Genomic DNA, 24,072 nt, shown 5'->3' with positions numbered 1-24,072 from the left:
CCTCCCACCTATATATATGGAGGGTTTAGGGCTGATTTGAGACGACTTTTCCACGGCAGCCCGACCACATACCTCCACGGTTTTTCCTCTAGATCGCGTTTCTGCAGAGCTCGGGCGGAGCCCTGCTGAGACAAGGTCATCACCAACCTCCGGAGCGCCGTCACGCTGCTGGAGAACTCTTCTACCTCTCCATCTCTCTTGCTGGATCAAGAAGGCCGAGATCATCGTCGAGCTGTACGTGTGCTGAACGCGGAGGTGCCGTCCGTTCGGTACTAGATCGTGGGACTGATCGCGGGATTGTTCGCGGGGCGGATCGAGGGACGTGAGGACGTTCCACTACATCAACCGCGTTCACTAACGCTTCTGCTGTACGATCTACAAGGGTACGTAGATCACTCATCCCCTCTCGTAGATGGACATCACCATGATAGGTCTTCGTGCGCGTAGGAAAAATTTTGTTTCCCATGCGACGTTCCCCAACAGTGACTTCCCCAAAAGCTCCGAAGGACAAGATCTTCGAGAAGGTCATCAATCCCTACCTCACGAGAGTGCTGCAACACCCTCAATCTATCGAGATGCGTGAGGGCATGTTGCACATCCGTTATGTTGAGGGGCCTAAGAAGACCGGAAGCGTGGAGACGAGGCTCGAAGCAATGGAGCAACAAGTCTTCAAGTGCCAAGGGATGGTGGAGCGTGGACTCAACGCCAACCACATGATGATCACGGAGTTCACCAACAAGCACAGGATTGATGCAAATGACATTGGGAAGCATCTCTCCAGGCTCTATGATAGGATTGGTCAACTGCAGGCCCAGATCTATGACCTGCAGAACTAAAACTGTGAGTATGAGTATAGATTTAAATCAATACGGTTGGCTGCAGATTTGAGGATTCCCGAGACTCGTTCATCTTTCCAAGATGGTGCACCTATGCCTTGGAAGACGGAGGATCAAACTCATGTTGCAACAACTCCACCACCTTCACCAGCAAAGGCAGACAACTGAGCATTGGTATGGGCAATCCCCTTGGCTTGTGCCAAGCTTGGGGGAGTTGCCCCGGTATCGTATCACCATCACATCTTTTGCCTTTACCTTTGTTTTAGTTTTATTTACAGTTTTCTCTTTCTCTAGTGGTTTAACAGTCTTAGTGTTTTAGTTTTGAGTTTTGCTTTGTGTCACCCCCGTTGTATTCTTGCTCGTCAGCCTTATAATAAAGAGTGTCTTAGTTGAAGGGCTTTGCCTCTTTCCATGATCAAAAGAGTGAGAATAGAACAAAAGCATGAAAGATCATGCAATGATCTTATGGAAGTGATGGCTTCATATATAAAAAGGATGAGGATTGAAACTTGTTGAGGGTAGGCAAACGTAGACCTTGGTCATTGTTGCAATTAATAGGAAGTGATAAAGAAGGAGAGGTTCACATATAAATATATCATCTCTTACACCATCTACGATTGTGAACACTCACTAAACTATTACATGCCTAGAAGTAGATGTTGGACAAGGAAGACAACATAATGAATTGTGTTTGCTTGGCTCTGAACAATGTTATATGATTAGAGATCCCTTAGCATATGACGATTGCTTCCACCTCATATCAGCCAAAACCTCCCGCACTAAGTAGAGATACTACTTGTGCATCCATAAACCTTCAAACCAGTTTTGCCTTGAGTGTCCACCATACCTACCTATGGATTGAATAAGATCCCTCAAGTAAGTTGTCATCGGTGCAAGCAATAAAAATTTCTCTCTAATATGTTTGATCTATTAGTGTGTGGAAAATAAGCTTTGTACAAACCTCTGATGAGGAAGACATAAAAGCGACAGACTACATAATAAAGTTCTTTATCACAAGAGGCAATATAAAGTGACGTTCCTCCGCACTAAGAGGACACACATCCAAACCTCAAAAGCGCATGACAACCTCTGCTTCCCTCTGCGAAGGGCCTATCTTGTACCTTTACTTTTTGCCCTTCAAAGAGTCATGGTGATCTTCACCAATTCCTTATTTCGCCTTTATCTTGGCTAACGTCATATGCTTGGGAAAGATCTATATTCATATGTCAACTTGGAGGTAGGCATTCATGAATTATTATTGTTGACATTACCCTTGAGGTAAGCAGTTGGGAGGCAAAACTATAAGCCCCTATCTTTCTCTGTGTACAGCTGAAACTTTGATCTCATGAGTACCACGTGAGTTGTAGCAATTGTAGAGAACGAAAGAATGATTGAGTATGTGGATTTTCTTTACAAGCTCTTATTTGACTCTTTGTGGTGTTGTGATAAATTGCAATTGCTTCAATGACTAAAGGCTATCGGTTGTTACTTCTCGGTAAGGTTCTCGATCCATGCTTTACTTTGTGAAGGAATTATCACTTAGCATGAGAGATTATATGTTGGTATTATTATTCTGGTTTTGATCATGATGCATGCATGTTCGTATCTTGTTTTGTCGACACCTCTCTCCCTAAACATGTGGACATATTTAGTGAGCTAGGCTTTCTCTTGAGGACAAGCGAGGTCTAAGCTTGGGGGAGTTGATACGTCCATTTTGCATCATGTTTTCATGTTGATATTTATCGCTTCTTTGGTTGTTATTTCACTTCACGGTACTATTCTTATGCCTTTTCTCACTTATTTTGCAAGGTTTACATGAAGAGGGAGAATACCGGCAACTCAAATTCTGACCGGAAAGTGGAGCAAAGTTGACATACCTATTCTGTGGAACTCCAAACGCCGTAAAAATCAACGAGGATTTTTTTTCCCGATTTAGCAAAAATAATGGGTCGAAGAAGCGCCAGAGGGGCCCAGAGGGTGGCCACAAGCCTGGACGGCGCGGCCACCCCCCCCCCCCCAGGCCGCGCCATGGGGGCTTGTGGGCAGCCCACTGGCCCCCCTCTTTTGCTATATGGAGGGTTTCGTCCAGAAAAAATCAAGGAGGAGCTTTTTCGTGGTTTCGCCGCCGCCATGAGGCGGAACTTGAGCAGAACCAATCTAGAGCTCCGGCAGGGCGATCCTGCCGAGGAAACTTCCCTCCCGGAGGGGGAAATCATCGCCATCGTCATCACCAACTGTCCTCTCATCGGAGGGGACTTGTCACCATCAACATCTTCATCAGCACCATCTCATCTCCAAACCCTAGTTCATCACTTGTGACCAATCTCCGTCTCGCGACTTCGATTGGTACTTGTAAGGTTGCTAGTAGTGTTGATTACTCTTTGTAGTTGATGCTAGTTGGATTATTTGGTGGAAGAGTTTATGTTCAGATCCTTGATGCTACTCGTTACCTCTCTGGTCATGAATATGATTATGCTTCGTGAGTAGTTACTTTTGTTCCTGAGGACATGGGATAAGTCATGCTAATAGTAGTCATGTGAATTTGGTATTCGTTCGGTATTTTGATATGATGTATGTTGTTTTTCCTCTAGTGGTGTTATGTGAACGTCGACTACATAATACTTCACCATTATTTGGGCCTAGAGGAAGGCATTGGGAAGTAGTAAGTAGATGATGGGTTGCTAGAGTGACAGAAGCTTAAACCCTAGTTTATGTGTTGCTTCGTAAGGGGCTGATTTGGATCCACTAGTTTAATGCTATGGTTAGGCTTTGTCTTAATTCTTATTTCATAGTTGCGGATGCTTACGAGAGGGGTTAATCATAAGTGGGATGCTTGTCCAAGTAAGGGCAGTACCCAAGCGCAGGTCCACCCACATATCAAACTATCAAAGTAACGAACATGAATCATATGAACATGATGAAAACTAGCATGACAGAAATTCCCGTGTGTCCTCGGGAGCGTTTTTCCTCCTATAAGACTTTTTCCAGGCTTGTCCCTTGCTACAAAAGGGATTGGGACACTTTTCTGCATCGTTGCTAATTTTGTTACTTGTTGCTCGCTATGAATCATCTCACCACACAATCACTTGTTACCGATAATTTCAGTGCTAGCAGATATTTCCTTGCTGAAAACCACTTGTCAGATCCTTCTGTTCCTCGTTGGGTTCGACACTCTTACTTATCGAAAGGACTACGATTGATCCCCTATACTTGTGGGTCATCACACCTCCGCAACCATCAATGGATCTTTCGCTCATAATTACTTATCCCGAGAATCTAGGCGCCATCATCGCAACCTCTGACTTGTCACCCCAATTTCCGCCTCGACACCTCGATTTCTGTTCCTGCCCTTTAAATAACAAGGAAAATGAGGGGAAGGAGACCCCGTGACCAACCTCCATCTCTTCCTCATCTTCCTCGCGCACCTCATCTCCGAGCACCAGCGCCTAGCCGTCGTCTCCGGCCCTGATGACCCACAAGTATAGGGGATCAATCGTAGTCCTTTCGATAAGTAAGAGTGTCGAACACAGCGAGGAGCAGAAGGCTCTGATAAACAGATTTCAGCAAGGTAATAACTGCAAGCACTGAAAGTAGCGGTAACAAGTGATTGTGTAGTGAGGTGAAACGTAACAAGTGAAAAGTAACAAGTAGTAGCAACGGTGCAGCAAGTGGCCCAATCCCTTTTGTAGCAGGGGACAAGCCTGAACAAAGTCTTATAGGAGGAAAAACGCTCCCGAGGACACACAGGAATTTCTGTCATGCTAGTTTCATCATGTTCATATTATTCGCGTTCGTTACTTTGATAGTTTGATATGTGGGCGGACCGGCGCTTGGGTACTGCCCTTACTTGGACAAGCATCCCACTTATGATTAACCTCTCTCGCAAGCATCCGCAACTACAAAAGAAGAATTAAGACAAAGTCCAACCATAGCATTAAACTAGTGGATCCAAATCAGCCCCTCACGAAGCAACGCATAGACTGGGGTTTAAGCTTCTGTCACTCCAGCAACCCATCATCTACTTACTACTCCCCAATGCCTTCCTCTAGGCCCAAATATGGTGAAGTGTAATGTAGTCGACGTTCACATAACACCACTAGAGGAAAAGCAACATACAGCATATCGAAATATCAAATTCACATGACTATTATCAGCATGACTTATCCCATGTCTTCAGGAACAAAAGTAACTACTCACAAAGCATAATAATAATCATGATCAGAGGTGTAATGAATAGCATCAAGGATCTGAACATAAACTCTTCCACCAAGTAATCCAACTAGCATCAACTACAAAGAGTAATCAACACTACTAGCAACCTTACAAGTACCAATCGGAGTCGTGAGATGGAGATTGGTTACAAGAGATGAACTAGGGATTGGAGAGGAGATGATGTTGATGAAGATGCATCCCCTCCGACGAGAGGAGTGTTGTTAATGACGATGGCGACGATTTCCCCCTCCGAGAGGGAACTTTCCCCGGCAGGATCGTCCTGCCGGAGCTCTAGATTGGATCTGCTCAAGTTCCGCCTCGTGGCGGTGGCGAAACCACGAAAAAACTCCCGATTGATTTTTCTGGAACGAAACCCTTCATATAGAAAAAGAGGGGGCTAGTGGACCGCCAGGGAGCACACAAGATTGCCCTCCGCCACCAGGGGGTGGCGGTGGCAGGGCTTGTGGCGCCCTCGCAGCCCCCCTCTCGTACTTCTTTCACCCAGTATTTTTTATATATAATCCCAAAAAATTCCACATAACCTTTCAGGGCATTTGGAGATGTGCAGAATAGTGGACTAAGATTTGCTCCTTTTCCAGTCCAGAATTCCAGCTGCCTGAATTCTCCCTTTTCAAATAAACCTTGCAAAATAAGAGAGAAAAGGCATTAATATGGTACCACAAAGTAATATAATAGCCGATAAAGCAATAAATATCAACATGAAAGCATGATGCAAAATGGACGTATCAACTCCCCCAAGCTTAGACCTCCCTTGTCCTCAAGCGAAAACCTAGTTCCATAAACATGTCCACATGTTTAGGGACGAAGGTGTCGATAAAACATAATACGGACATGAGGGCATCATGATCACACATAGGACAGCAATACATCATAAAGATTTTTATGGGAAAGTAACAATTCCTTCACAAAGCAGAGCATGAAGCAAAAACCTTACCGAGAAGTAACCAAAAACATTCCAAAGTCGTTGAAGCAATTGCAATTTATCACAACATCAGAAAGAGTCAAATAAGAGCTTGTAAGGCAAATCCACATACTCAATCACCTCTTTTCTTTTCCACAATTGTTACAACTCACATGGTACTCATGGTGTCAAAGTTTCAGCTGGACACAAAGGAAGATAGGGGCTTATAGTTTTGCCTCCCAACTATTTACCGCAAGGGCAAAGTCAACAATAATAAAGCATGAGTACTCAACTCCAAGTTGATATATGAATATAGATCTTTCCCAAGCATGTGACGGTAGCCAAGACAAAGGCAAAATAGCAAATTGGTGAAGATCACCATGACTCTTACAAGGGTAAAAAGTAAAGGTACAAGATAGGCCCTTCGCAGAGGGAAGCACAGGTTATCATGCGCTTTTGACGTTTGAATGCGTGTCCTCTTAGTGCGGAGGAACGTCACTTTATATTGCCTCCTGTGATAAAGAACTTTATTATGCAGTCTGTCGCTTTTATGTCTTCCTCATCACAGGTTCGTACAAAGCTTATTTTCCACACACTAATAGATCATGCATATTAGAGAGAAATTTTTATTGCTTCCACCGATGACAACTTACTTGAAGGATCTTATTCAATCCATAGGTAGGTATGGTGGACTCTCATGGCAAAACTGGGTTGAAGGTTTATGGATGCACAAGTAGTATCTCTACTTGGTGTGGGAGTTTTGGCTAATGTGAGGTGGAAGCAAACGTCACATGCTAAGGGATCTCTAATCATATAACACTATTTGGAACCAAGCAAACACAATTCATTAGGTTGTCTTCCTTGTCCAACATCTACTCCTAAGCATGTAATAGTTTGGTGAGTGCTCACAATTGTAAAAAGTGTCTAAGATGATATGTTTATATGTGAACCTCTCTTTCCTTATTACTTCTTATTAATTGCAACAATGACTGAGGTCTATGTTGATTTATTCTCAACAAGTTTCAATCATCATACGTGTCATATGTGAAGTTATCACTTTCCGTAAGATCGTCTCATGATCTTTCATGCTATCGTTCTTTTCATACTTTTGATCATGGCAGAAAGCAAAGCCCTTGACTAAGATACTCTTTATTATATAGCTCGTATGCTCGAATAAATCGGGGTTGAGACAAAAGCTAAAGACTCAAACTAAACACTAAAGACTTACTCCTCTAAGATAAGAAATAAAAACTGAAAAGGAAAGAACTAAAATAAAGGTAAAAGCAAAAGATATAAAGGTGATAGGATACCAAGGCAACTCCCCCAAGCTTGGCAGAAAGCAAGGGGATTGACCATACCAATGCTTAGTTGTCTTCCTTTGGTGGTGATGGTGGTGGAGTTGTTGGAGTAGTCTGATCATCCGTCTTCCAAGGCATAGGTGCTCCATCATGGCAGCACGAACGAGTCGCCGGAATCCTCAAATCTGCAGCCAACCTTATTGATTTAAATCTGTACTCATACTCACAGTTTTGGTTCTGCAGGTCATAGATCTGGCCCTGAAGTTGATCAACCCTGTCATAGAGCCTGGAGAGGTGTTTCCCAATGTCAATGGCATCCATCTTGTGATTGCTAGTGAACTCTGTGATCATCATGTGGTTGGCGTTGAGTCCACGCTCCACCATCCCTTGGCACTTGAAGACTTGTTGCTCCATTGCTTCGAGCCTCGTCTCCACGCTTACGGTCTTCTTAGGCCCCTCAACATCACGGATGTGCAACATCCTCTCGCTCATCTTGATAGATTGAAGGTCTTTTAGCACTTCCGTGAGGTAGGGATTGATGACCTTCTGGAAGATCTTGTCCTTAGGAGCGTTTGGGGAAGTCATGATGATCTAGATCTGCCACAGAAACAGGCTCGAAACGAAAACAGAGGAAGACTACGCGATACGGGGATCAAAACCTTCGGGCGAGTATATATTGATTTTTTCTGGACCAGAAGGAGTGCTCCGCAAGAAATCGGAGTCCGGGAAGCACACGAGGTGCCCACAAGCTTGCCCTCCGCCACTAGGGTGTAGGGGGCGGTGGCAGGGCTTGTGGCCGCTTCGTTCGCTCTCCGGACTGCTTTTTATTTTTCTAATTTTCCAAAAATTCCAAAACGGAGGAAATTTCCTATTGGAAAAGCATCGGAGTCCAATTTCTTACGGAAACAGATACCTCTTCGTTTTCAAGGTCTGAAACAGGCTGATAAACATCCCTTATGTACTCCTCTGGAGTTATGACATTGATAATATTGGTCTCAACATTTATGGGAGTACCAGAGATGTAATGCTTCAATCTTTGCCCATTTACCACTCTAGGAAAATTTCCTTCCGTGTTATTCATTTTGATGGCACTGGAATGATATACTTCCTCGATAACATAAGGACCTTCCCATTTAGAGCGAAGCTTGCCTGCAAAGAATCTCAAACGAGAATTGTATAGCAGGACATAATCACCTACATTGAACTCTCGGTTCTGTATTGGTTTGTCGTGCCATATCTTAACCTTTTCCTTGAACAACTTGGCATTCTCATATGCCTCGGCCCTCCATTCATCTAACGAGCTGATATCAAACAACCGCTTCTCACCGGCAAGTTTGAAATCAAAGTTGAGCTCTTTCATTGCCCAATAAGCTTTGTGTTCCAGCTCAGGAGGTAAATGACAGGCCTTACCGTAAACCATTTTATACGGTGACATGCCCATGGGATTCTTATAAGCAGTCCTATAAGCCCATAGTGCATCGTCAAGTTTGCTAGATCAATTCTTTTGAGATCTATTGACGGTCGTTTGTAGGATCAGCTTGATCTCCCTATTACTCAACTCCACTTGACCACAAGACTGAGGATGCTAAGGAGATGCAACTCTATGGTTGACATCATACTTAGTGAGCATCTTGCGGAAAACACCATGAATGAAGTGTGAACCGCCATCAGTCATCAGATATCTAGGGACTCCAAATCTTGGGAAAATGACTTCTTTAAGCATCTTAATATAGGTGTGGTGATCAGCATTTTTAGTGGGGATAGCTTCTACCCACTTAGTAACGTAATCCACAGCAAGTAAGATGTGAGTGTACCCATTGGAACTTGGGAAGGGTCCCATATAATCAAAGCCCCAGACATCAAACGGCTCAATGACAAGTGAATAGTTCATAGGCATTTCCTGACGCTTAGTGATGTTCCCTTTTATTTGGCATTTGTCACAAGACAAGACAAACTTACGGGCATCCTTGAAGAGAGTGGGCCAATAGAAACCTGATTGCAATACCTTATGGGCAGTTCTATCTCCAGCATGGTGTCCTCCGTAGGCTTCGGAATGACACTTCTGCAGGATTTGTCCATGTTCATGTTCAGGCACACAACGTCTAATAACACCATCTACTCCTTCCTTATAAAGGTGAGGATCATCCCAAAAGTAGAGTCTCAAATCAAAGAAGAACTTCTTCTTTTGCTGATAGGTGAAACTGGGTGGTATGTATTTGGCTACGATATAGTTTGCATAATCGGCATACCACGGTGCACTATGTGAAGTGCGGATGACATTTAGTTGCTCATCAGGAAAGTTGTCATCAATAGGTAGTGGGTCATCAAGGACATTCTCTAGCCTAGACAAGTTATCTTCTACAGGGTTATCAGCACCCTTTCGGTCAACGACGTGCAAATCAAATTCCTGTAGCAGGAGAACCCATGTGATCAGCCTAGGCTTAGCGTCCTTCTTCTCCATAAGGTACTTAATAGCAGCATGATCAGAGTGAATAGTGACTTTGGAGTCAACTATATAAGATCTGAACTTTTCACATGCAAACACGACTGCTAAAAATTCCTTCTCCGTAGTGGCGTAGTTTCTTTGAGCATTGTCTAGAGTTTTACTAGCGTAGTGAATAACATTCAACTTCTTGTCAACTCATTGTCCTAGAACAGCACCAACAGCATAATCACTAGCGTCACACATAATTTCAAAGGGCAAGTTCCAGTCAGGTGGTTGAACAATAGGTGTGGTTATCAAAGCCTTCTTAAGTATTTCGAAATCTTCCTCACAATCCTCATCGAAAACAAAAGGAACATCCTTCTGCAAGAGGTTGGTAAGAGGCCTAGAAATCTTAGAGAAGTCTTTAATGAACCTTCTATAGAAACCAGCATGACCTAGGAAACTTCGTATACCTCTGATATCAGTGGGGCAAGGCATTTTCTCAATTGCATCAACCTTAGCCTTGACAACTTCAATGCCTCTCTCAGAAATTTTGTGTCCTAAGACGATACCTTCGTTTACCATAAAGTGGCACTTCTCCCAATTCAAGACGAGGTTGGTATCTTTGCATCTCTGTAAGACTCGATCAAGGTTGTTGAGGCAATCATCAAAGGAAGACCCGTAAACGGAGAAGTCATCCATGAAAATCTCGACAATCTTTTCACAAAAGTCAGAGAATATATCCATCCTACATCTTTGAAAGGTGGCAGGTGCATTGCATAAGCCAAAAGGCATACGTCTATAGGCAAAGGTACCGAAAGGGCAGGTGAAAGTGGTTTTCTCCTGATCAGATTGTGCAACAGGTATTTGCGAGTAACCTGAATAACCGTCTAGAAAGCAGAAGTGTGTGTGCTTTGATAGCCTTTCTAGCATTTGGTCGATAAACAGCAAAGGATAATGATCTTTCCTGGTTACCTTGTTCAGTTTCCAGAAGTCTATCACCATCCTATAGCCGGTAATAATCCTTTGTGGGATTAGTTCATCCTTATCATTAGGAACGACGGTGATACCTCCCTTGTTAGGTACGCAATGTACTAGACTTACCCAATCACTATGTGCAACTAGATAAATGATTCCTGCTTCCAGAAGATTTAATATTTCTTTTCTAACGACGTCTTTCATCTTAGGATTTAATCTCCTTTGATGATCAGCAACTGGTTTAAAGTCAGGATCAGTTTTAATCTTGTGCTGACATACAGTAGGACTAATACCCTTAAGATCATCAAGAGTATATCCAATAGCAGCACGGTGCTTCCTCAGAGTTCTTAGTAACTTCTTCTCGTCGTGCTCTGAGAGGAGAGCACTAATAATGACAGGATATATCTCCTTCTCATCAAGATAGGCATACTTAAGAGTATCAGGCAACTGTTTAAGCTCGAACACAGGATCACCCTTTGGTGGGGGAGGATCCCCAAGTAGTTCAACACGCAGATTATTCTTGAGCATAGGATATTGTTCTAAGAGAATTTTATCTATCTCATCTCTCTCCTCCATATGCATATCATTTTCATGCTCTAGCAGATATTGCTCTAAAGGATCCGTAGGAGGTATGGCAATAGAGGCAAGAGCAATGATTTCATCCCTACCAGACAACTCTTTTTCATGGGGTTGTCTTCCAAACTTGGAGAAGTTAAATTCATGAGACACACCCTCGAAACTAACTGTGATAGTATGCTTAATGCAATCAATGTGAGCATTGACAGTGTTGATAAAGGGTCTACCAAATATGATGGGACAAAAGTTATCTTGTGCAGTTCCAAGGATGAGAAAATCAGTAGGATACTTCGTCTTACCACACAGGACTTCTACGTCTCTCATAATTCCCACAGGGCAGATAGTGTCTCTATTAGCTAGCATAATAGTGACATCAATGGGTTCTAACTCAACAGGTGCAATCTCATCTTTGATTTCATCATATAGAGAATGGGGTATTGCACTAACACTAGATTCCATATCACATAAACCATGGTAACAATGATCTCCTATGTTGACAGAAAGAACGGGCAGGCCAACTACAGGTCCGTGTTTGTCTTTCGCCTGAGGTTTAGCAATTCTAGCGGAGTCCTCACAGAATTTAATAACATGCCCGTCTACGTCTTCGGCTAAGAGATCTTTGATAATAGAAATACTAGGTTCAACTCTAATCTCCTCAGGGGGTGCAAGTGGTCTAATGTAACCCCTACGTATCACAGTTGGAGCTTTAGAATAATCCTTTATCCTAGCAGGGTATGGTGGTTTCTCAGTGTAAGCATAAGGAACAACAGGATCACTAAAAGCAATGACTTTCTCCTAAACTAGATTGGTTTTGGCTATGTTGCTTTCTACAGGAGGATGATATTTGAACCACTTCTCTTTGGGAAGATCAACATGGGCAGCAAAAGTTCACATATAGAAGCTACTATCTCAGAGTCAAGTCCATACTTAGCGCTAAAATCTCTAAAAGTGTTTGTCTCAAGAAAAGATTTAACGCAATCAAACTGGAAATTCATACCTGACTCCTTACCTTCCTCCAGCTCCCAAACTTCAGAGTTGCGTTTGATTCTTTCCAATAAATTCCACTTGTGATCAAAATCCTTCTTCATAAAAGAACCGGTACAAGAAGTGTCAAGCATGGTACGATCTTCATGAGAAAGTCGAGCATAAAAGTTTTGAGTGATGATTTCTCTCGAGAGCTCATGATTGGGGCATGAATATAGCATTGATTTAAGCCTCCCCCAAGCTTGAGCTATGCTTTCCCTGTCACGAGGCCAAAAGTTATAAATAAAGTTCCGATCACGATGTACTAAATGCATAGGATAGAACTTTTGATGAGATTCCAATTTCAACCGAATGTAGCCCCATGATCCAGTATCATCACATAGCCTATACCATATCAACACCTTATCCTTCAAAGATAAAGGAAAGACTTTCTTCTTTACCTCATCCTCGGGCAAACCTGCAAGCTTAAATAAACCACAAACTTCATCTACATAGATTAGATGCAAGTCTGGATGTGAAGATCCATCTCATGTAAAAGGATTAGCCAGGAGTTTCTCAAGCATACCCGAAGGAATTTCATAAAAGATATTTTCAGTAGGTACCTCAGGTTGAGGAACAACTCCTCGTGCTTCCGTTCGTGGTGAATATACCCCGAAAAAACTCCTCAAAGGAACAGTTTCCATAGTGACAAGTGACAATAAATTTCAGCACAGTATAAAAATGTTTCCTTACCAATTTCCACTTACCGAAGGCGCTTCACTCCCCGGCAACGGGGCCAGAAAAGAGTCTTGATGAGCCACAAGTATAGGGGATCAATCGTAGTCCTTTCGATAAGTAAGAGTGTCGAACCCAACGAGGAGCAGAAGGCTCTGATAAACGGATTTCAGCAAGGTAATAACTGCAAGCACTGAAAGTAGCGGTAACAAGTGATTGTGTAGCGAGGTGAAACGTAACAAGTGAAAAGTAACAAGTAGTAGCAACGGTGCATCAAGTGTACCAATCCCTTTTGTAGCAAGGGACAAGCCTGAACAAAGTCATATAGGAGGAAAAACGCTCCCGAGGACACACGGGAATTTCTGTCATGCTAGTTTCATCATGTTCATATGATTCGCGTTCGTTACTTTGATAGTTTGAAATGTGGGTGGACCAGCGCTTGGGTACTGCCCTTACTTAGACAAGCATCCCACTTATGATTAACCTCTCTCGCAAGCATCCGCAACTACAAAAGAAGAATTAATATAAAGTCTAACCATAGCATTAAACTAGTCGATCCAAATCAGCCCCTCACGAAGCAACGCATAGACTGGGGTTTAAGCTTCTGGCACTCCAGCAACCCATCATCTACTTACTACTCCCCAATTCCTTCCTCTAGGCCCAAATATGGTGAAGTGTTACATAATCGACGTCCACATAACACCACTAGAGGAAAAACAACATACAACAGATCAAAATACCGAACGAATATCAAATTCACATGACTATTATCAGCATGACTTATCCCATGTCCTCAGGAACAAAATTAACTACTCACAAAGCATAGTAATAATCATGATTAGAGGTGTAATGAATAGCATCAAGGATCTGAACATAAACTCTTCCACCAAGTAATCCAACTAGCATCAACTAGAAAGAGTAATCAACACTACTAGCAACCTTACAAGTACCAATCAGAGTCGCGAGACGAAGATTGGTTACAAGAGATGAACTAGGGATTGGAGAGGAGATGGTGTTGATGAAGATGTTGATGAATATGCCTCCCCTCCGACTAGAGGACTATTGTGATGACAACGGCGATGATTTCTCCCTCCGGGAGGGAAGTTTCCCCGGCAGGACCGTCCTGCCGGAGCTCTAGATTGGATCTGCTCAAGTTCCGCCTCGTGGCGGCGGCGAAACCACGAAAAATCTCCTGTATGATTTTTTCTGGACCAAAACCCTTCATATAGCAAAAGAGGGGAGCTAGTGGGCCGTCAGGGAGCCCACAAGCCCCCACTCCACCACCAGGGGTGGCGGTGGCAGAGCTTGTGGCGCCCTGGCAGCCCCCCTCCGGTATAATCCCAAAAAAAATCCACGTAACTTTTCAGGGCATTTGGAGATGTGCAGAATAGTGGGCTAAGATTTGCTCCTTTTCCAGTCCAGAATTCTAGCTGCCTGAATTCTCCCTCTTCAAATAAACCTTGCAAAATAAGAGAGAAAAGGCATAAATATGGTACCACAAAGTAATATAACAGCCCATAAAGCAATAAATATCAACAGGAAAGCATGATGCAAAATGGACGTATCACGCTCCTGGAGCTTCTCCATCAACCGCGACCTTCCGAGCATTATGGAACACGAAGCGCTGCGCATTCGTCCCCGACACCGATCTCCTACTCTCAGGTACACACACTCCCTCCATTTAGGGTTAGGCCGAGAACGCCATGAGTGTAGCCTCTTGTGAGCTAGCTTCCACAATGTGATGAACACCCTTAACTGCTTTAGATCCGTTCCATGCTCTCGTGATTGACCTTAGGCAGTAGCAAGCTTCGGCCTTTTAATCATGTCCTTTTGCCAGCTTAAACCTACATAGTACTGACCTAACATTGTCGCTGCGTTATATACATAGTTCACCATCATTATTCCAGGCAATATCCTTCTATTTTGACCTACTCGTAGATCCACAACTTACTGCCTATCTTTAGAAACATGTTTGTTCATCTGATGTGAATATCTCTAAAGAACAAAACACCTCTGAAAGTCGTCGTTTAGCTCCAGCCTTCATAGCGACTTAGGTTTATTACTATAGCTATGACACCTTCTCTTCCAGTCTGAAGGGCGAGTCAGAATACTTTTGAAGATATGCCCATAGATCGCCCAAATAACGGGATGCGACGTATGTCAACCATTTGGCGGGTTACCAAATCTTTTACAAACACGGTAGACCCATACCGGCGGGTTAGAACATTTCCTAGTCTTTTACTGAGTCGCCTCGTTCCCCTCTCTTTTGTAGTCATGGCCATTACGAAGTGTGACTGGTTACCAACCAAAGTCGACGATGCCACGCTCGAGAAGTTTGTTAAGGCGGGTCTCCTTGACAGCAAGGAAACCATTGGTTGGAGAACCGCCTCGGGTGAGTTGACTCCCAACCCCGCTCCAGGAGAGGTAGTAATCTTTACCGGTTACCTTGAGCGCGATTTTAAACCTCCCGGGTCAAAGTTTTTCTAGGACGTCCTGCAATTCCTCAACGTCCATCCTCAAGATCTGGGACCCAACTCCATCAGCAACTTGTGCCAGTTCCAGATCTTCTGCGAAATATATTTGCAGAGAGAACCCGTGATCCCCTTATTCTGGAACTTTTTCCATCTAAACCGCCAGACCGGGTTTCCCAACGGTCCCAACCACGAGCTCGGAGGAGTCAACATCCAAAGACGCCGCGAACGTGGATTTCCGACAGTTCTTCTGCCCAGCCATCCCAAAGGCTGGGCCGAGTCATGGTTCTACTACCGAGACACTTCTACACCTGACGAGAACCCTCTTCCAGGCTTCAGAGCAGACCGCCTGCCCATGGACTTCAAATTTCCCGATAAGCTCACATAAGAAGAAGAGTCGGAGTTTATCCCAATCTTCTTCGAGTTGAAATCTCTGAACAACAACGGGCTCATCGGGATCGACCTATTCCGCTGCTGGATAGAATGGAACATCCTTCCCCTGAGTCGCCGAGACGGGCTGATGTATGACTACGACGGTACAGTTGACCATCCCCAATGCTTCAGTCGCCACAGGCTCTCAGAGAGCAAAATTGTCGGAGTCATCAAGAAACAAACCGACGAAACCTTGGAAGAATGCGCCAAGATTGGTGTTAAGGCATTCTGCCGCGCCAACCCGCTGCCACCAGTAAGAATCCAAGCCGCCCTTTGTCTCTTTTATGCTTAACAATGTTCTTGGCTTAAGATTTGCCTCTGTCCATCAAAAAACCGATGTATTTTGGCGAACGGGCGCAAAGCAGTTGCCCCGAAGTCCACCAAGCCGCCGCCAAAAAAGAAGAAGACGGTGAGCAAAAAGAAAGCCACCACCAAAGATACATCTTTTGTTGGCGACTCACAAGCAGATGAGGCACATTCAGAGGTAAGGTTTCCCCTTCACTCATCATCTATGTGTTCCGACTTACATTTATACCATGCATCCTTATGTGTAGGGCGAGGATCATCAGAGCAAAAACGATGCAGTCGAGGTAATTTCCATTTCTTCCGACTCACCTTCTCCTTCCCCTAGACCAGCCAGGCGGATCTGCAGAAAGGTGCCCATGTCTCATCCACATGCTTATATGGACTCTGTTTTCCTTTTGAAGAAAGCAAGATTTACCCCACGCGCAAGACCCGTAGTCGCTCTGGCAACTTGATCACCGGACTGCGTGAGAAGACAACCGGTCGGAAATGCACCAACGAGGTACATCCTTGTTTTATCATACCCTTTGTCGTGTAAACTATGAGTCGCCACTTTGTCAACCTCAAGCCTTTGTCCTGTCAGACTTCTCCCCCTACATTTGGCGACTCGACAATATCTGCTCTCCCGCCGATGATTCGTGTGCAAGGGTGAGTCTTCTTTGCTAATACAATTTTTTATAAACAATGATATGTGCTTTTAATTTTGGTGCTTTTGTCGCAGGGCACAAGCCAAGAGAAGAAAAACCGGCGACTCTCCTTCTGCTCTCCGAACATCTGATGCCTTAGGCACGAGCACCTCTGTTCCTGAGACTGATGAGGAGCAAACGGCGGCTTATGATATTCCCGAAACCCGGGATGACTCGCATGTCATTTTGAAGGAGACCACTGGTAAGCCCTCTCAAGGCGACTGACGATCCAGACGTCGTGGTCACTGGCATTGGCTACTCCACTCCTCAAACTGTCATGCTTTCCAAACATACCTCCAAGGCAACTCGCCTGTCCCCTGATGAAGACACAGACGCCCTCAAGCTCCCCCAATATGAGAAGCTGGAGTTCCACCAACTTTGTTCCGGCTTCACAAGTCATCTGGAGAGAGACTACGAACTGAACAAGAGCTTGATCCGTCTTATGAGGACTAAACATGAGGTACGTATGTTGATGTATTTTCCTGCACCCATTAGCCTTCCAAGGGCCGGCTCATCTTTTAAAAGATGAGCCGAGTCTTTGAATAGAAAATCTCCAACCTGTAGCCCCCAAGGGCTGGGTCATATTTTGAAAGATGAGTCGGGTCTTGAATTAGAGAAAAATCTCCAACCTGTAGCCCCCAAGGGTCGGGTCATCTTTTGAAAGATGAGTCGGGTCTTGAATTAGAGAAAAATCTCCAACCTGTAGCCCCCAAGGGCCGGGTCATCTTTTTGGAAGATGAGCCGGGTCTTGTATTAGAAAAAATCTCCAACCTGTAGCCCCCAAGGGTCGGGTCATCTTTTTGGAAGATGAGCCGGGTTTTGCATACGGTGTGATTTTGATAAAAATCATACATTAGCCCCCAAGTATCAGGAGTATTGCTTGCAGTAATGCTGAAACTTGTCTCCGAAATTTGATGTGCAGGAGTCTGTGACACAGACAGAGTCGGCGGTGGCCGACTTAAAGAAAAATCTGGGTGAACAACAGGATGCCCACTCCGAGTTGGAGACGAAATTCGACGTACTGCAGGCTGAGCTGGAGAAGATGAAGGCTGGCCAGAAAAAATTTGAGAAGAAAGCCAAGGCCGATCAAGCCACCATTCTTAAGCGTGTTGAGCAGGCGGAGGAGAAATTGGAAGCCGCCCAGCAAGAGCTAACCGGCTTAAAAAAGCATGTGTCCAATATGAGAGTCGCCATGTTTGGTAAGCGTTATCCTTTGACTGTTTGATTAACTAATATGGTATAAAAAATTATCAAATACTGATGTACCCTTTGCAGGTGCACGAGCCGCCAATCTTCCGGACGACTGCCTGCTTAAGTTAAAAGCTATATATACCTTCACTGAGCAGCTATACACCGGGGGCGTGCTGTCAATCAAGGAAGTGATGGGCAACAAGGGACCAGTGATGACCATCAAGCAGATGCTCAGCTTCCTGTCTACATTGCCTCCTCAGATAGAGGAATTAAAGAGATCAGCTGCCCGAAAGGGAGTGTTGAACACCCTGAGTTGGTGCTTAGCGTCCGCCCCTGAGCTCAAAACTGAAGAAATAGTCGCCGGTTACCCCGAGCTGAAAGATGACGGGTGAGAATTCACCGAAGTGGACTATCACCGAACCATCGTAGAATCTCGCTATGCGGCGACTCAACTGGCGGCCAGTTTACCTCTGAACAAATACCAAGCCACCTATGACGAGAACAAAAAGAAGGTGACGCCTCCTTCATATGCAACTGCTAGCCTGGTTCCTAGTCGTCCCAAGAAACCTTTTGATCTTGACATGGACCTATCTGTAATGCCCAAGAGTGTAACTTGCCATATTTGGAACCTTCTCTATGTGGGTCCATCTTGTCTTTGATATGAGAGCTCAATGCATGTGTTATTTCATGTGTCACCTTGCCATGTCTCCCTTTGCATTCATGCATCCATTCATCCATGCCTTTGTGTTTGTTGCCTTGTGATCATATGTATGTGGTGTGTTGTGATGTGATGATGATATGTGATGATGTGGATATAGTTTGATCGTAGGAAGAACTATGTGGTTTGCAATAGCTTTCAAAACAACTCCCTCTCTACTTATCTCAAGCCAATATTCTTTTGCTCCTTCTCTATTTCAAAAGTGCCCATGTTTTAGTATGTATTGTGGTGGTTGTGAGGATGTGAAGTTGTTGTTTTGAAACTATAGTTTAAAGGTGCAAATATTCACAAAACAGATCAAATAAATGTTGTTTTGTAAGTATTTACTTGCTCCAAAAATCCCTTTTCTATTTTTATTAAATAGGTCATAATTTCTTATGACCAGGGGTATTTTTTATTTTTATTTTAGCATCAACAGTTAGCATGTGCATTTATTTTTGTTGTCTGTGTTGGTTTAAAATAAGAAAACCCAGAGGGATTCTTTTCCTCTATCAGGCGCCAGCTTGGGCCACTTCCCCCTCCCAAGGCCCGATGGTCCCTCTCTGTCTCCCCGCGGCAGCCCACCTAGCGCGTCCTTCTCCTTTCTCTGACGGCGTCGTCGTCCATGCGTTGCTTTCCGTCAAGCTTCAGTGAGAGAGCGAGCACGACGTGAGGATCACGACCGTCGAGGCCCTCATATAATCCTCGGAGTGCGTTCCCCCTTGGCCAAGGGTTCCGCGTCCCCCTACTTGCTCCACCACTTTCCCCTCCATCTCTCTCTTCCTCCTCCAGGTAAGCTCTATTGATCCGGTAGCAGAGAGAGAGCAGTAGCACGCCGTCGTCGATCCCGTGCGTCCCTCATCTCCGGCGCCAGCCAGCATGTCCGGGAGCTCGGGGAAGGCGTCCGCGCTCCATTCCCGCCATCGTTGAGGTCTGGGAGCGGCCACATCGACGGGAAGGAGCTCGCCTCCGGCATGTTCCCGGCGAACTCCTTCCCCTACTTCGGTTCTGCAGCAGGCCTTCTTCAGATCGTGTTCGTTCTTCTTCAGGCTGCCTCCTTCGATCGGCCCTCTCCCTCCTTCCCCTCGGTGAGCCTAGATTCTCCTCCCCTTTCCCCTCGGTAGTGTGCAAGTAGATGCTCATGCCGGGCCTCTCTGGTCGGAGAGGAGAACGGCAGAGCAGGTGTTGCTCATGTGTGTAGGTGCTCGGGCTCGTCGTGGCTTCAGGGGAACGGCTTCCCATGCGGTAGAGCTGGTAGCGTAGATGAACCCACGGCGTAGAGCAGCAGAAGTGGTAGGGGCACGCTCCGGTGAACGTTCCGTCGTCGTCTCTCTACGCATAGCAGAGCAGGGCGACCATGTTGTCTTGGTAGGTTATCTTGTTAGATCTCTCTGTACTGTCGAGTTCCTGTTCGTAGCCTGGTGGTTTGCTGTGTGGTGGTTGATCAGTCGGTCGTGGGTTCGAGTCCCAGTGTTGCACCACCCCTTTTAAATTCCATTGTTTTGCACAGTAGCATCAGTAGCAGCAGGGGCAACCTTACCCTGCTTGTCTTCCCTTCTCTGTCGAGCATATGTGCAATAGCAGAGTGGTTTGTCTTCCTGTGTGTGACCAGGGGGTCTAGGGATCGAATTCCTTCCCCATTCTTTTATTTCTTTTTGCTTTTCTTTCATGTTTTGCATTGTTTCTTGCATACTTGTTGTGGTAGGCTTGGCCTCATGTAGTATTTATTTTTAGCTCTCAACAGAAAGTGTTCCTAGTATTTGTTGCTAGCATGATAGGAGTGCATGTGTAGGCTTATGTGCTAGTGTAGGTGGAGCTATATGGTGTATGTGTGTGTGTTTAGCATGTGGTTTGGCACTAGGCTAGAGTGGTGCATGGTGTGGTTACTCATATGCTTGGTGTTGATCTTTTGCACTATGATGTGCAAGTGTGAGTGTGTGTGTGTGTTTGGGTTTCCCCCCACATACATTGTGTGTGTGTATAGTTTCTCATGTGATGTTGTGTGTGCATGTGTGTGTGTATATATGTGTGTGTGACCCACACATGCCCAAGGCATGAAGAGCCTTTGATGAGCACATGAGCAAGTTTGTATGTGTAGGGGTAGGGATGCATATGTGAGTGTAAGCTAAGGTGTGTGTGATAACTAGCATGTGTAGGTATTATTATTTGTGTGCTTGATGTATGTGTGTGTGGTGGTGTGCTATGGCACATGGACATGAGGTATACCCATCATGTGCACCATTGGAGTGTTTCTAGTGTGCAAGTAGGTGTGTGGGTAATGATCTAGTGAGAAGCACATGTGATGATGCACTATTCATCTCTATGTGATTCCATGTAAATCTTCTTCTTAGCTTTGTGCCCAATTATTCTATGCATGTGCCTATGTATTATATATGTTTTTGGGGTAGAATCATCCCAGGAATCCAATGTGGGTTCAGATTCCACTTTGGAACACTTTCTGGGAATGTCATATTTCTGTTTTGTTCAATGTTTAGAGCTTGGTTCCATGTGATGTGATGAGCTCAAGAGGTTGATTCCTTGTTGTGGCATTAGAGGGTGACCCCCTCTATAGCATGTTGGTTTTGTTTCATGCTTAGTAGTTCATATGTGAAAGTTGTGCCTAGTCAAAGTAGGCATGTGGCTGAAAATTCCAGTTTAGCGAAAATCTGTGGTTTTTACTAAGTCTGAGAAACTGCTCATATTTTCTTCCTTTGTAGTTGTACCTGTAGAAGTTTATGTGTTGGGAATCAGCCCTGGCTTTCAACTGAGAAGTTGTAGATTTTGTGTTTTTCTAGCTCTCTGTCAATTTTCATTCCATTTGGATTCCTCTAGATACTGTTTTAGGTGCTGTCAAAATGCTTCACAGCATAGACAGCTAGTGAGAATCTAGAATTTTCACAAAGTCCCTGAAAACTGATATTTTGTCCAAGTTAGCAGTTGTAGATCTTTCTGTGTGAAAATCCTTTGAATTAGATTTTTGCTCATGCTTGTAGAGATTTTGAATAGCTTCTGCCACATATCTTATTTGGCATATTTGGGTGGTTGTAGGTGCTTTGCATGTAGCCCTCAAACTGCTATGATGTTGTTTATGGCAGATTGTATAGTTTTGATGTTTTGATGCTTGTGAGTGCATACTTGATGGTGTGGTGATATTCCTTGCACCACCCCATACATACTTGATTGTTTTGTGATATGGCAACCTGGGAATAACATAAGTATGCCATTGGAGTGTGTTGTGTTGGATTTGATACGTAGGACTCTATTTCTTGTTTCGTTGTTACCGGTTGATCCGTAGCTCCGTTTGTAACGTTCTTTATATGTTTTTGCATCGTTTTCGCATGACGCATCTGTTCACGTAATCCTCATGCATGTCAAGATAGCTTAGAGTGCAGTTCTGTCCAGGAACTTGTATTTTCTTCTCATGCTTGTGCTAGTGACTAGAACAGAGATGCATGTTCATTTTCATCTCATGCATCATGTGCTTGTTGCATATTGTTGTGTTGTTGTTCATGGGATGCTATTGTTATGTTGGGTAGCACCGGGATCGGAGAACGAGTACGTGGATGTGGGAGAGAACGTGTAGGACGAACAAGAGTAGTTCCAAGCTGAGGACATCACACGCAAGATGATATGACCTTGATTCCATATCTAGACTTGTTATGCTAGATTCATGTTTCTTTCGTCATATGCTCACTGCCTACCACTGAAATAATTGCCTCCTGATATTGCTATGAAACCCAAACACTTATCCTTCCTAGCAAATATTGAATGGCTAAGTAGGTTTGCTCAGCTACTAATGTTAGCGTTGCTAGTTGCAGGTGCAATTGTCTCATGTGATAACATGAGTTTGATATCATTATGTTAAATCTGTTATTTAATTAATGCACCTATATAGTTGGTAAATAACGGAAGGCCTAGCCTTTTGCCGGGTGTTTTGTTCCGTTATTGCCGCCATAGTTTCCGGCTACCGGTGTTTGATTCCATAATTGATTGCTCCTAACACGTTCGGGGTTGTTATGGGGACCTCCTTGATAAATCGTGTAGTGTTAACACTTATCCGGCAGGACCCAACATTGGTTTTAATCTGCTAATCACTTAATAATAATCTTCATAGGGAATAGCTACCCCGAGGAATTAATCAACAACTCGGGCCAGTGCTCCTCATGAGTGTTGGTCCAACCCAGAGCACTGTGCGGGGCCAACTCAGGGCAACTTGAGAGATTTCTATCAGGCCACTGTATGCGTCGCTCGTCCGTTGTGTCCTGAGACTGAGATACACGGCTCTTATCGGGGTCGTCGACACGACGGGAGGTCCTGCTAGTCTTGTCTTACCTTAGCGATATATCTTGCGTATAGGAATCCCGCTGAAGCTTTGGTTCTCCCGAGAGTTGAGGTTTTCCTCTAAGGAATCCGACGAGATCACGAGATTCGTGATAGAGGATTACTTTGTGGCCCGTGACCGTTTGTGGTGGACTAGTTGGAGCACCCCTGCAGGGTTATGATAAGGTTGCCAACTATGTGTGTAACCGTAATTTTCCCCTTCTAAGACCTCTCTTCGATCGGGAACACGGTGGGGTTGTGATTCACGTAAGTAGGTGTTCAGGATCACTTAGTGATCAGCTAGTCATCGAACGCTAGCATAGACCACCATCTATAACTGTTCTTTGTAAGTTAGCCACCATAAATGCTTAGGATGGTGCAACCTAAACACTGAACCTTCCTTACCTAATAACTTGACTAGTTCTGGCACCGAGGTCATAAATTGTTGAGTCCCCGTGGCTCATAGATTACTTCAACACCCCAACAGGTACAGGTACGCCCGACATAGGTGATCCCGATGGCACGCAGCCAGCATGGAAGTACGATGAGGAGAACGACCGTCTGTACGTGAACTGTCAGAAGACTAAGGCGTGGCCGTGACCGTGGGCAAGCATGCAGGGTGGCATAGCCTTTTCTCATGTTATGTAGTCCGTAGAGGAACTACCTTGTTTGAATAAATGTGTGATGTAAACTCTCATATTATTTATGAGATGACAGTTGAATCCCTAATTGTCATTCTATTTTAATGTATGTGCTTTGTTATCGTGCTTGCAAAACGCTTAGAAGCGCTTCTTTCCATTTTGGGGCCTCGTTCCCTAAATCGGAAAAGACCGCATCTTAGTCGTTACACTATCTCTCTTCCTTGATGATCAAGACGAGTTCATTGCCTTGTCCAAGTGTAACTGGAAGCTGGGCAACTTACGAATCGAAGGTGGGGAGACCTCAAGGCAAGGTGACTCGGCGACGGCCTGATTCGCCCATGGATCCTTCCTTCACTGGGGAATGACACCCATTCTGGCCACGCGAG

This window comes from Hordeum vulgare, chromosome 7H (genome assembly GCF_904849725.1).
Source record: "Hordeum vulgare subsp. vulgare chromosome 7H, MorexV3_pseudomolecules_assembly, whole genome shotgun sequence".
NCBI lineage: Eukaryota > Viridiplantae > Streptophyta > Magnoliopsida > Poales > Poaceae > Hordeum > Hordeum vulgare.
Note: the sequence above shows the minus strand (reverse complement) of the source record.